At 41.9% G+C, this 15026-nt stretch overlaps 1 non-coding gene across 1 annotated transcript; it reads right to left on the reverse strand.

Annotated features, from left to right (window-relative positions):
* Positions 1 to 3241: 3241 nt before the first annotated feature.
* On the reverse strand, positions 3242 to 3315 carry TRNAI-UAU (transfer RNA isoleucine (anticodon UAU)). Its single transcript has one exon. It is a non-coding gene; the product is annotated as a tRNA-Ile (tRNA).
* Between the last annotated feature and the right edge of the window lie 11711 nt (positions 3316 to 15026).

Here is a 15026-nt window from a genome sequence, read left to right on the forward strand (position 1 = left end):
TCAACGATATTAGGATTTGCTTTTGCCCAGGCGCATTTGATGAGGTTAAATCATATTTAATAACTAATATCCATAAACCAAATGGTTTGTAACAGTATATGTCATAGTGTTTGTGTCTTTATTTTTAAAAAATCTACGTGAATCATGATTTAGTTCAAAAAAAAAAAACAAAAAAAAACACCAAAATGTAAACGACCTAAAGTTAGAGTGTGCTTTATGCTCTAAATCACGATGCAACTTTTTATTAAACAATCTATTGTGGATCTACTGGTAGTACAAATGTACAATGATATATCTTTCCTGTACTTTCAGTTCTAGATCTTAGCTTTATCAAATACTACTTAATATGAACCATATCAGAAAACCTCAAATCTAACTCACTAATTTTTATTTTTTTTAAATATAATATGCTTAATTTATATATAACACAAACCGAACTACATCTGGATAATGGGTAAGCGAGCAGTTTAAACTTGAGCGGTCTGGACAAAAAAATGTTCAAAATATAGCACGGGAGGTCCGGTCCGGTCCGGTCCAATCCAGTCCGCTCAAGTTTAAATTGTCGGTTAGTGAGGTCCGGATTTGATCTTGTCCGAGTTAAAAGGTCAGAATCAAAAAGTGTTTCATGGTACCTTGAGGCCTTTATTTATAAAGTAAAAAATAAAAGGTTATTGGTAACGGTAGTGCATATATCAGTCTTCGAAATGATGATGAATACTTTCTTTAGACAAAAGTGGTCCGACTAGATCGGGTTAGGTGATTGTAAAGATCCTGCCACCTAGGGATGGCAATAAGGCCCGAGCCCGACGAGTATACTCGAAATCCAAAATAAACGGGACGGGTATACCCGAAACCCGATGTGTATGGGCCGGGTATGAGATCAGGATTTAAATATTTTCACGGGTACGGGCCGGGTATGGGATTAGATAATGCCCGACCCGATTACCCGAAAACACATACCCGTTTACCTGAATCATATACCCGAAAAATTCTTTGTATTTTATAGATTGTGAAGCATATATATAAAAAATTATAGTGATATTATTTATTTACTGTCATGTTTCCATATTTATGGTGCATTATATTTAAATTTGTAATAATTGTTGTATGAATAAAATATATAAAATAATTATAATTATTAAAAATTGTACTTAAAGGTCCCAACGGGTATACCCGATACCCGCGGGTATGCCCGATACCCGACGGGTAATTACCTGACAAATACTCGACGGGTAATGGGTCGGGGTATGGGACACGAGTTTACAAACGGGTATGGGCATGGGATTACCAATACCCGGCTCGTTGTCATCCCTACAGTGCCACCTACATAATTTCACTCTTTTTCCTAATTATTTTCTATAAGTAATTATATATTTTTGACGCCCATTCAGGGCCGGCTCCGAGAAAGCAAAAAATGTTTTGGGCCGAAGGCGAAAATTTTTTTGGGCTTTAAGTAAAAAGAATATTTTGTTGGGTTTAAGCAATTTAATTTTTATATGGGTTTAATTAGTTATAATATGGGTTGTGTAATTTTTTTTTTATAAAAATAGGACTAAACATGTCTCAAATAAGACTAGAACTAATAACTTTTTGGTTGAGAGTAATCATTTGCCACTAGACCAAGCTAGTAGTTATGTAATTATGTTTAACATTAAATATACATATTGTATTTAATAAAAATGCATATATTAATTTTTGTTAAAAATTTCGGGCCTAGCGAGGTGTCGGCTTGTGGCCGTCGACTACCCTGCCACCCCTATGGGCCGACCCTGCGCCCATTACATTATAAGCGAGCTAAATGCACCGCAGGGAGCTGGACAAACGAGGATGCAAAGAAAAAGGATATACACGATACAATCAAAAAACTTAGCAGAAAATCAATACAGAATCCCAATACAAGCCGAAGACTCTAACTATAAAAAGTAAGCTCTTGATGACTTAAACCAGATCTCCGAGTTGATCAATGACCACTTTGATCTACGCTTGGTCCACATAAATATATTAGATTTGATATCCTCAAGGATTTTCGAAATAGGATATTTCTTCCTATCATACATGACTCGTCGACTCCATATACGCTTTTCACAAGAACCACAAAAATGAGTAAAGTATTGCCGATAAGAGTTTTTTTTCTGTTCTAGACTTGACCATACCTTATAACAGAATTAACAATGGCTAAACTGAATCCATTATTGAAATAGCAACAATAACTTAGCTACTGCTGATCTCCAACCTTTTCATGAATGTCCAAGTTGCTGTTGAGGACCGTAAAATTTGGTGCAATACCAAGTTGCAGAGCCGTCTCCGAGATTCCTTTAAAATTTTGGGGCATGTGACGAATAAAAAAACAGGCCCCTTAAACCGTGTTCTCAATCATATAATAGATAATTTAACAATTTTACCAATAAGGTTGCCTTTCAAAAGTCCAAAACAACAAAAATAATAGCATGTTACTTAAATTACTCATATAAAACACAAATGAAAGTTCTTTTCTATATAAAAAAAAGAGAACACTAATTGTGGAAACTAAACCAATGACCTTTGTTTCCATAGTCTATAACATTTTCCATTAAACCAAATAGTCATTTTGTAGGCTTTTGTGTTAGAACGAAATTATATTTAAAATATAAAATTTATTTTTTTAACAATTGTGGGCCTGGGTCTGTCGCCCTCCTCTTGGCATGTCAAATTGAAGAACCCGAATGGTTAGCGTGAAAAGTATAAGAGTAGTACGTAAGATCTCAAGGGCGAGTTTCTTGAAGTCTAAGTTTATTTTATATTTATCTTAATGTTAAAGATAAAGTTTGTATATTATTTTAATTAATTTTTGAGTAAAAGTAAGATTTGAGTGTTATATATACCAATCAATAGTTTTCATTTAATTTGTATTATGTTCTCGTTTATTATTAATAAAAAATATTTTCATAAGGTTTATGCAATAGTGTTTATTTTATTGATTCACTTGATCGAATATGTTCCACAAACACAAGTTTTGTCGGCGATCCGTAGTTTTCATTACTAACTATTTGCCACCAATGGACTTACCTTCTGCTGATCAATATATAGTTTTATGCCTGATAATTGCCAATGAGAATCAACTATAATTGATGAACAATTTCCATGCAAATTTCCATTATTGTTAGTTTTGATTTTCATAGAAAACAGGAGGAGCCTTAACAACATAGAGGGAAAAATACGCTGAAAAGGGGTAAAATGTATAAAATCATTAGAGTTTCAAACGTGGTCCCGGCGAGGCTCAAACCCGCGACCTTGGGCTCATAAGACCAACACTCTAACCAACTGAGCTACGGGACCATATGTTGATATCTTTACATAGAAGATTATATATATGTCAAATAGATAGCTTTTAGTTGGGAATGAAATACATGTTTGATTAAAGGTGAATAAACCAAATTGGAAGTTTTAGTCATCTTCGATATTTTCTGGTAACTAACAAATGTGTACGAATTACTTAGCTCGTAACATACAATTATAACACTTTCTCAAGAAATTATAAATTTTAATCCACTTGTAGTTTTTACGTCTCATCTTATCATTGATTTATACCTTAGTAACCGTGACATCGTAATGATATTTATAAAGATAAACACAGGTTTAGGAAATATCAAATGAAAGTTTAATATTCTCCAATATTTAGAGAAAGTCGATGAAGAGAACAGTGAACACCTGTAGACAAAAATTCAAATCAGACTTAACAAGTCATGGACAAACCATTTACTAAAAGACTCATAATGGTCGGTTATGTACCAAAATCCGTGATTGAAGCAAGGGGAATTTTAAGAAACACGATTGAATCACAAAAGTTCTAAAGAACACGAAAAACCAAAAACTCAAAAGTTTTAAGTATCTTGATAAGAAATCAAATAGGTTAAATAGTTATATATTTGATAGGGGTAAGAGTGTAAGATGGTAATAGACTAAGAATTCGCGAAGAAGGACATGTATAATATTTTAAGTTATGGTTGGTATATGTCACAAGTTTGTAAGGTACACACACACATGGAATTCTATCACTTTTATTATCTTTAATTAATATGTTATTGACATAACAGAAAAGGCATCGCCATCAAAAAAGACTGTGTATAATACTAAATCCATCACAATCGAAGTTTTATATAATTTACTATAAAACGATTACAATAAAGTGGCAGGCAAACGGGCAACAAGCTGCGCCGCAACCCCCTTTTGAACAGCAAAGCCAATCCTGCTAAAAACGAAGCTTTGGGACCTAGAAGTTAAAGAATTTAACAATTGTTGTTAAAAAAACCGAGATTGGTGGTCCCAAAGTGAAAAATCAATCGTTGATATTGACATGTGAACTACCTAACAATCCGTTGGCGATATGTTTGTAAGACGCAGTCAGGGATCTCTTGGTGAATCGTCCACCGATAATATTGACATGTGAATTTCTAGTAAATTCCAACATTGATCGATTTGTCAATTCCATCGGCATACACTTTACGCACATACCATTTGATCGATAAATAAAGAGAAACCCGCAACTTGATTTGTAAATGCGAGGAAGTATATTAAGTACAGTGAGATTGAATCATAATTAAGTTGAACCAAAGATATATAATTGATCGAGCTTATGACCAACCCCAAACAACGGTAAGAAGATACAACATGAGTATCGAGATAGGGTAAAACAAATATCCCACAAAAGCGGTCCAAAGTGGGAAAACTGTCCTCGTGCTTGTGAAAGTTCCCACTACTACACATATTATCAACACAACCCGAATTTCTGCGGATACATCCCATGAAATGTCCTTTATATATACCGTTAATAGAAACGTCGACAAGTTACTCATGTTGCTCGAAAACATTCCCGAATATATCTACAAAACACATTTAGTTAGGCCAAATCTGTTTTTAACATTAACCATTTACATTTGTTAGTCTATTAATTAATTATTAATTAATTTTGTGTTTAAACAAATATAGTAGGTTGTCGGACATTAACAAACAACACCATAATAGTGAAATAATACCTGAGAAAGACTTAAAGACACGGCTCGTTGAGTCTTTTGTCTTGCTACGGTAATTGTTGATAAAAGACGTGGTATGCCTATAGCAGAAGGTATTACAAAGTATGGGATGAGGAAGGAAGGGATGTTTGCATCCGTAGCAAGATTTGCTACATTCGTTGCGAATGGATTTGCAATGAGCACCGTCACAACAATTCCAATGAGTACCGAAGCCAAAGCCTCCAAATAGTCTCGAATTGAACTTTTAGTAACTCGTGTGAAGAAATATAGTAGGTTTCTTCTGACCGTGTCAGGACGTGCAGGAAGTTATGGCGACGTGACAGTATATGGTCATTCCAGACGCTTTTTCAGGCGCGTGGGCGCGATTTTTCGGGCGCGTGGGTGCGGATTTTACGGCGCGCGTCCCGTCAACAGCTGTTGCCAGCTTGCTTTTTCCACGTGTCATAGTTTCATTGCACCAGCTCTTTTCTCTCTCCTCCGCATTAAATTCATCGCATTCGTTGCGATGAGTATATAAAGGGGGAGAGGGTTCACGGTAATCCACACTTTCACTTCTTTCTTCTTCTTCTAAGCGATTTCCGGCGAATACTCTAACTTTCTGTCGAGCATTCTCCTGAAATCGTTCTTTACCTCCAAAACATGTCTACTCATGATCCAGAAGCTACCGTCGAGGAGTCTGACTTGTATGTCGAGAACCCGACGTCTACGTCCGATAAGGACGATAAGAGCACTGCTGGCGAATGCCAGTGTGCTCTTCCCATCGAGCTTTACCGGTACATCGTCCTGAAGTTCATGCGAGCCTGAGTTTCCGGAGCCACACCAGACGGTGTACGATGCCCCCAAGGGAAAAATAGGGGTATATGCCGCCTTCTTCGTCTATGGGAATCTTAGGTTCCCGTTGACGAAGTTTGTATACCGTGTTCTGGATAGACACGGTGTGCACCTGACGGAGGTACACCCAATGGCGATCGCCAAGATCCGCCATTTTGAGTGGGTGTGCCTCATTCTTGGCGTGGATCCCCACGTCGACCGCCTGATGACCTTCTACTCCTGGAGGTGCATCCAAGGCTGGTACACCCTGGTCACCCGGATCAAGGGTTTGAAGATCTGCGCTACCGAGCGCAGTCTTCGGTCTTGGAAGCGGGAGTTCTTTTACATCTCTGCCCGTGTCGTCCCTATAGCGATGACATTTAAGAACGGGAGAGCTCTCCCCAGCCTTCACGCCTCCAACTACCAGGAGGCGGAATGGTTCTCCAAGATTTCCCGGATCCAGACTCCGGTTTACCGCTTTCCGGAGTCCGGGATGGTGATGCTCGGTATGAGCAGGGTGTGGAAGGATGCTGGGGCGGATGCGCCACAGATTCCCATCGTACTTGAATACGGTTTGAACTTTATCCCTTACGGTATGCTCCGTCTTCTTTGTTGATTTAAGGTTTTTTCTAACTGTTTTTCTTTTTATTTCAGAGGGAAATGACTTGCAGTCCCTCCTGCATCCGCGGGAAGCTGACGGTCCCGCTCGGTTGGGTACTCGTGCTCTTGACGAGAACGAGTTGCCGATCCTTGCGCAGACTGCGGATCGGTTTGTGGAGGCCTACCCGCCAGGCCACGAAATACTGAGCGCCACGCGGCCAGGTAAAAGACTATTTAACCCTCGCCCTCTGAATGCTGAAACCTCTGCTGGAATTCCTCTAATCTTGTCATCTTCTGATGAGGAATCTGCAGATGGTCCTTTTCTTGCGCGGAAGAAGAAGGCAGCTGGCGGGAAGGGCAAGGCGAAGGTAGCCTCCACTGCCGACCAGGTGAACCGGTCTGAGTCGGAGACCGAGAGTGAAGAGGCGGCGGGGAACCCGGGTGGTGTTGAGACCACTGCTCTGGAGGTTGAAACGGCTGTCACCTCCGAGCAGCCCAGGACCACGACGGTGACCGGTACGAAGAGGCCGGCTCCATCGGGTTCGTCCCCGCCCGTTCGCACCTTCAAGCTCAAAAGGACCCGTAAGTATACTTCCTTTATCTTAACTGCATAACTTTCCGCCATTATACTTATATATCTTCTTTGTGCAGGCGTGGATGCTACCGCATTCCAGGGTGGAGCGGGGAGGAGCACCTCCGGACCCATGACGGTAGGTTTGGTCAACCTACCTGCGGCGATGACCCAGGCGACTGCGCCTGCTTCAGTTGTTGGTTCAGTTGCTCACCCGGTTGAGCCAACTGTTTCAACTGTGACGACGTCTCCGCCGGCTGTAAGTGCCATATTCACTTATTCCTTCACTGAGCCGGCGGTGAGTGTTTCTGTGGATTCTTCCACAGCCGCGGCCGCGGTTGTGAGTTCACCTCCGTTGGTTTCTACCACGGCGGCCTCCTCTATGCCTCCTCTGGCGCGGCGACTACGGCCGGTCCTTCAGGTATGTCCGGGGTTGGGGCGTCAAGCCAATCTTTGCCTCCTTCCCATCTGCCTGACCTCTTGGATGGGTATCCGTTAGGTTCGGGTGATGGGTTTGGCGGTTACAGGCTTGTCGTCGACCCTACAGGTGCGTAGGGTTATTTTGGCCTTTTATTATTTTATTTTATATTTTTTTTATCATCTTTTCCTAACTGCTTTTTGCTTTTGCAGTGTCGGATTCCAATGAAGTGTATGTTCCACGATGGAACATCCGCCGAGGAACAACCCTTCGGACGCCTGTGGAATGCGTCGAGTGGGCGCGCCACGCCGCCCCAAGTGGGGCGCTGGGGGAAGCAATGTCAAGCTACCAGGAGGGTAGGTTGACAAATGAGCTCCGCATTCTCGTAGCCCGGATGCAGCCGCGCGTCGAGCTGCTTTGTCGTGAAAACGACAAGTTAAAGGCAGCTCGTATCCAAGAAGTAGCTCAGGCGCGGGCTGTCCGGGAGGAGAACAGGAGGCTCTCCGCCGTTGCTGCGGAGAAGGAGAAGACCTTCAAGGCCCTTGAGGTTGAAGTACAGGCTCGTCTCGAGGCCCGTTCCAAGGCCGCCCAAGCTGTTAATGAACAGCTTCGGTTGGCTAAGGAAACTGCACGGAACGCAACCGAGAGGGCCACCAAGGCTGAAGCTGCTGCTGAGCCTCTACGCATCGAGAATGAGGAACTTAAAGCCAAATTAGAGAGGCTCCAGCAGGCTCATGATGCCTTGGCCATGGAAGATGCCAAGAAGCTCCAAGAGATCTTGGACCAGAGGGGGGGTGCTTGACCACACTGAGCGTAAGCTAAAGGGCGTCGAAGAGGCTGCAGCCAAAGATGTGTTGCTTGCCAACCTTACAAAGAACGAAGCCGAACGCGCCCGTAATGAAGCTCAAGCTGCCCTCCAGGAGGCTCTGGTTACCAAGGAATGGCTTCTCCGAGAAGCGTTGTCTCAGGTATTGTCACACCCTCAAAATCCATTAACGGAGTTTTACCGTCAGAGGGTGTGAACTAGCAGGATCGGAATCATCAGTTATAATCAAACCATAAAATAAAGTTTCAAAACCATGAAAACGTTTACGAGTAATTAAATGCGGAAGCGTAAAAACCTTTAATCAAAAGTTGCGTCACGCAGGACGACTTAAAACCAAAGATAACCGTAAAAAAATAAGTTTGCAGGACAAAAGCGTTTTCAATCAATGCATGTTCCTAAACCGCGCGCCCGCCTCGGCTACCTGAGAATAACATACTAAAAGTGTCAACACAAGGTTGGTGAGTTCACAAGTTATATAAAAATAAATCGTTTAGCGTTTGCGTTCAGCGTTACAGCGTTTTGCGTTAAGCGTTTTGCGTAACAACGTTACGGCGTTTTGCGTTACCAGATAGTGTTATGTCAAATTATATATCGATAGGTAGCTAGTCTATACAACAAGTATTACTAAGTGTTCGACACCGAAGCTGACTCGTTTAGTAAGTGCCTTGTCACCAGGTCCTCCAGACCATGGTACGTGTTAGCCAAAATTACACCCGCTCGACCTCCAGTCGAGTTTAGCGTTGGGTGGGGTTTGTCAAACCCAGTAGTACTACTCAACAGTGACTCGCTATTCTAAATATTAACCGGTTCGATGTGTAGGACTTCAAATATTTCGTTTTCCACTTAGCCTTTACAAGTGATATATAATTTATAACAAAATCTCAAATGCGTTGTGGAGTATGTTATCTCCCCCAAGTGAAAAACGTTTGAAAACAGTTTAAAGAGGGGAAAGTGAAACTCACTGTTTGCGAAGAATTTCCCAAAATAATTCACCAAGATGCGCATCACCGAAAAACTCTCTCTAACGTTCTAAAACAACAAAGAGATTTTTCTAAGTGTCGGAATATTATCGAGTCTCTAGACCCGGCACATAATACCTATGCACATAACATGTTTCATGTTTCGTTTGTGAATCGTGTGTGACTTTAACAAGTGTTTTTGTGACACATCACATTTGTAAGCAATCATATACGTGTCATGTATTCATAACGTACGTTACTAGCAATTATTCCCCGTAAGGGCATTTTGGTCAACAAATAACAATTAACTAGCCATTATTCCCCATAAGGGCATTTTGGTCAAATTATGACAATCAATTAGCAGTTATTCCCCGCAAGGGCATTTTAGTCAAAACACGACAATTATCTTGCAATCATTCCCCTCAAGGGCAATTTGGTCAAAACACGATAATAAATTAGCAAGTATCATATTTCATGCATTTTCACAAAACTCAGCAGCTAGTTTCACCGAGACAGAAATCCTACTAGAAAGATTGTACTATTTCACCGATCATAGCATCTCAATTAATTTACCAAAAATCATCACAGAAGCACATACGTATTAGGTTTCCAGAACATATTTTATTACATTTTTATTCCTCATAGTTTTCTCACAATCATCAAATCATTACAGCAAACTCATAACAATCAAATTCATGCACAACAGAATGTTATTTGCAATTCCCGTTAAACGAAAAATCCAATAAATGCAAGACCACTTGGGTTAGGTTCCTAACTCAATAAGTCAACTTCCAGAAGTGGAACCAACCCAATTGGTCTAGTAGTTCATGAGATATAACATTTACAACATAACCTAACAGCAGGTCTAACAGCTCAGCTTTGCACAAGTTTTTGTAAAATCATAAAAGTTAACTTCTACTTGTCCAAAAATTACAAGTTTATATTCTTTAGAAACTAGACTCAGCCTAGTTTACTGTAGTACCAACAATCTCAACCAATTTTCATGTTTATACTTCGTTACAGTAACTTAAACATCAAATACACATTCTGTCCAGAAACTGTTTGCATCCAAACTCAATATATTAACAACCTATGAACTATCATGCATTCATATGACCCTCTAGACTCCATAAACACCATCCATACACATCAATTAACTGTTTGCATCCAAACTCAATATATTAACAACCTATGAACTATCATGCATTCATATGACCCTCTAGACTCCATAAACACCATCCATGCACATCAATTACATATTACATACTTGATTAGGGTTTGTGTTTGAACTCAAATCAAAGACACAACAATCAACATGCAACAAGATTCAATCTAGTTATCAAATCATCATCCAAATAACAACAATCATATTAACTATATGCACTCATGAAATCGGCCAGCTAGGGTTTGTTATTAACCCAACAAACATCAAAATCAAGTAGTAAAGATGTATAGGATGATCAATTATACCTTCCTAGCACCTAGTTCTTCAATCAAACTCTTGATTTGATGTTGTATGTGTGTGTATTGATGGACGGCAGCCGTGAGGGAGGGGTATGGGTTTGCGATCGGAACTTGTGGGAAAGAAGAATAATAGTTAGGGTTAAGGTTAAGGATCTATTTATAAACACACAAGTTACACTCAAGTCCCTCCACTTCTAAGTATTACTTTTCTAGCCTAACTAACTTGTTTTCATCTTGAGTTAACGTTTATAACCATGTTATCACATAACACATAAGTCTAACACATAATTATCACATAATTACTGTTTTGACGTTTTTCGTTGATTTATCAATCGTTTGCGTCAACTCGTTTGCGTTTCGGTGCAAATCCCGAAAGACTACACATGTAGTAAGTGTTAAGCGTCATTTAAACCCTAGTTTAAATGTAATGAAGTGTGTGTTATAGATTCAGTGATCTTAAGTTTGACTTGACGGAGTTGAGTTAACGGAGTTAACCTGAAATTGACGATTGTCACATCATTCCCATGTTAAAGAATTTTCGTCCCGAAAATTTGAGTCAAGTCGTGATGAGTGTCTGAAAGAGTAAGAAAAAAAATTTTAGTTTGTCATATCATCCCCTAGTAGAAAGAAATTTCGTCCCGAAATTTAATTCATACCTCCGGTGATGTCTGACGGTTTGCCGAGTTTCGCGGTTTTCTGTGTTTGGTTAGCCCTTAAAAAAGGTGAGGATACTTTTTCATCATTTGATCCTCGTGTTCCCACGTGAACTCCGGTCCACGTCTCGAGTTCCATCGAACCCTAACGATTGGAATCTTGCTGTGCTTTAGCGTTTTGGTTTCCCAATCCAAAACCTCGACTGGTTCCTCAATGAAACGTAATTGTTCATCAACTTGCAGTTCCTCCAAATGAACTACTTGGGTTTCATCGGATAGGCATTTCTTCAAATTTGATACGTGGAATACATCGTGTACACCACTGAGTTCTGTTGGTAGGTCCAGTCGGTACGCCACCGGACCAATGCGCTCAGTTATCCGGTACGGACCAACATACCGTGGGTTGAGTTTGTTTCGCTTCCCAAAGCGAACCACACCTTTCCAAGGTGAGACTTTGAGTAACACTCGATCGTCCACTTGAAATTCGAGAGGTTTTCGGCGCTTGTCGGCGTAACTCTTTTGGCGATCTCGTGCTGCTGCCATGCGATTTCGGATTTGAACAATCTTTTCTGAAGTTTCGAGTACCAGATCTGGACCAGTGATTTGGCTGTCACCCACCTCTGCCCAGCAGAGTGGTGATCGACACTTCCGTCCGTACAGCGCTTCAAACTGCGCTGCCTTAATACTTGCGTGGTAGCTGTTATTATACGAAAACTCTACCAAAGGTAAGTGGGGTTCCCAACTTTTTCCGAAATCCAAAACGTATGCACGCAACATATCCTCCAGGGTCTCAATAGTTCGTTCACTTTGCCCATCCGTCTGAGGATGGTATGCTGTGCTCATATCGAGACGGGTGCCTAGTACGCTTTGCAGCGACTTCCAAAAGTGCGAAGTGAAACGAGAATCTCGATCGGAAATGATCGAGACAGGCACTCCGTGTCTAGACACTACTTCCTTCATGTAAACACGAGTCAGTCTTTCCATTTTGTCCGTTTCTTTAATTGCTAGGAAGTGTGCCGATTTAGTCAACCGGTCAACGATCACCCAGATGGTATCGCATCCCGTCGGTGTCTTAGGTAAACCCGTAATAAAATCCATTGAGATGTGTTCCCATTTCCACATTGGGAGTTCCGGTTGTTGCAGTAGACCAGATGGTTTCTGGTATTCTATCTTGACTCTGGCGCAAGTCAAGCATTTGCTCACGTAGGTGGCAATGTCGGCTTTCATGTTCGGCCACCAGTAAAGTGCCTTTAAATCATGATACATTTTATCTGAGCCAGGGTGGATAGAATATCGGGACTTGTGTGCTTCGTCCATCACTAGAGTTCTCAACTCTCCGTATCGTGGAACCCAAATCCGGTTCTCAAAATATCGAACCCCGTCCGATCTGGTTTCAAGTTGTTTGTTCATGTCCTGCATGAGTTCCGATGGAAGATTGTCATCTTTCAAAGCTTCAAGTTGCGCATCGCGAATCTGATCGGGTAAGCTGGCATGAATCGTGAGTTGCAATGCTCTCACCCGTCTGGGTTTATCTGTTTCTTTTCTGCTGAGGGCGTCGGCCACCACATTGGCCTTGCCAGGGTGGTACTTGATGGCACAATCATAATCTTTGAGCAGCTCGACCCAACGATGCTGTCGCATGTTCAGCTCCTTCTGATCGTAGATATGTTGGAGACTCTTGTGGTCGGTGTAAATGGTAAACTTGGTACCGTACAAGTAATGCCTCCATATCTTAAGAGCAAACACCACAGCTCCGAGTTCCAAATCGTGGTTCGTGCAGTTCTTCTCGTGAACCCGTAGTTGTCGAGAGGCGTAGGCTATAACCTTCTCGAGTTGCATCAGCACACAACCGAGACCTTGTATAGATGCGTCACAGTGTACCTCAAAATTTTCCGTTCCCTCGGGGAGGGCTAAAATAGGGGCGCTACAAAGCTTGGTTTTCAACAGTTGAAAAGCGGATTCTTGCGCATCACCCCAATTGTACTTAGTGCCCTTGTGAGTCAAAGCGGTAATCTTTGAAAATCCCTCGATGAAACGCCGGTAGTAGCCGGCCAGTCCTAGGAATTGTCGCACCTCAGTCGGAGTCTTAGGTGCTTCCCAATTTTTGATGGCCTCTACCTTACCGGGATCGACATGGATACCATTCTCGTTGATCACATGTCCTAAAAAGTGAACCTCGCGAAGCCAAAATTCACATTTCGAGAGTTTAGCATACAGTTGTTCCTTCTTCAATAGTTCCAGAATTACCCTTAAGTGCTCTTCGTGGTCAGTCTCGTTCTTGGAGTAGACGAGAATATCATCTATGAAAACAATCACAAACTTGTCGAGGTACGCCTTGCATACTCGATTCATGAGATCCATAAATACGGCTGGTGCATTGGTTAGGCCAAAAGGCATAACCGAAACTCGTAATGACCATACCGTGTTCTGAAAGCCGTCTTTGAGATATCTTCTTCGCGCACTCTAAGCTGATGGTAACCAGATCGCAGATCGATCTTCGAGTAGTAACTCGATCCTTGAAGCTGGTCAAACAAATCATCAATTCGGGGTAAAGGATAACGGTTTTTGACCGTCACCTTGTTCAATTCCCGGTAGTCGATGCACATTCGGAAAGTCCCGTCTTTCTTTCGGACAAACAAGACAGGGGCTCCCCACGGTGATGAGCTAGGTCGGATAAAACCCTTATCCAACAAATCTTGCAACTGAGTGGACAACTCCTGAAGTTCCGCCGGTGCGAGCCGATACGGGGCTCGTGCTATGGGTGCTGCACCGGGTATCAACTCGATTTGGAATTCGACTTGACCAATAGGAGGGAGTCCGGGCAAATCCTCCGAGAAAACTTCCGGGAAGTCTCGCACAACAGGTATATCTTCAATTCATTTCTCCTCCGCGGGTTTCTCAACAATCTGTGCCAAAATTGCCGGATGACCCTTTCGTAGATACTTCTGCCTTTTCATAAGGGTAATGACGCTGGTGGTCATGCCGCTTCTCTCGCCTTGGACCGAAATGATCTCGCCGGAAGGGGTGGTAATATGGACTATCTTATCGTGGCATATAATCTCCGCTCGGTTCTCGGATAACCAGTCCATGCCGACAACGACATCGAAACTACTAAGCGTAAAAGGAATAAGGTCGATATCAAAGACATGACCTGACAGTTTTAACTTACATCCCGCAAGTACATGAGTCGTTACTATAGTCTTACCGTCAGCTAATTCAACAGGAAACTTAGCATCTAACGGAATTGGAGTTACGTCTAAGAGTTGACTAAAGGATTTCGACACAAAACTCCTATCAGCTCCAGTGTCAAACAATACAGAAGCAAAACAATCGTTTACAGGGAACTTACCAGTCACCACGTGCGGATCATTGCGGGCTTGACCCGACCCAATCACAAACGCTCTTCCCTTGCCATTGCTTCCACCACTACTGCCACTTCCATTACCTCCATTGTTGTCGTTCTGTTTCAGCTTGGGGCAATCTTTTCTGAAATGACCTTCCTGCCCACATTCAAAGCATCCCTTCGTCGTCATAGGTGGCTTAGGAGCACCCTTTGCCGCAAGGTCTCCTCTACATTTTTTCGCTTGGTGACCCATCTTTCGGCATCTCTGACACTTGGCACAGTCACATTGGCCAACATGATGATAGTTGCACCTGTTGCACTTTGGATATTTCCCAGCATATCCGCTCGAAACCTGCCCGCTACCATTGTTGTT

This window comes from Bidens hawaiensis, unplaced genomic scaffold (genome assembly GCF_021521415.1).
Source record: "Bidens hawaiensis isolate Kalapana, Puna unplaced genomic scaffold, B.hawaiensis_p1.1 tig00078239_1, whole genome shotgun sequence".
In the NCBI taxonomy this organism is placed as follows: domain Eukaryota; kingdom Viridiplantae; phylum Streptophyta; class Magnoliopsida; order Asterales; family Asteraceae; genus Bidens; species Bidens hawaiensis.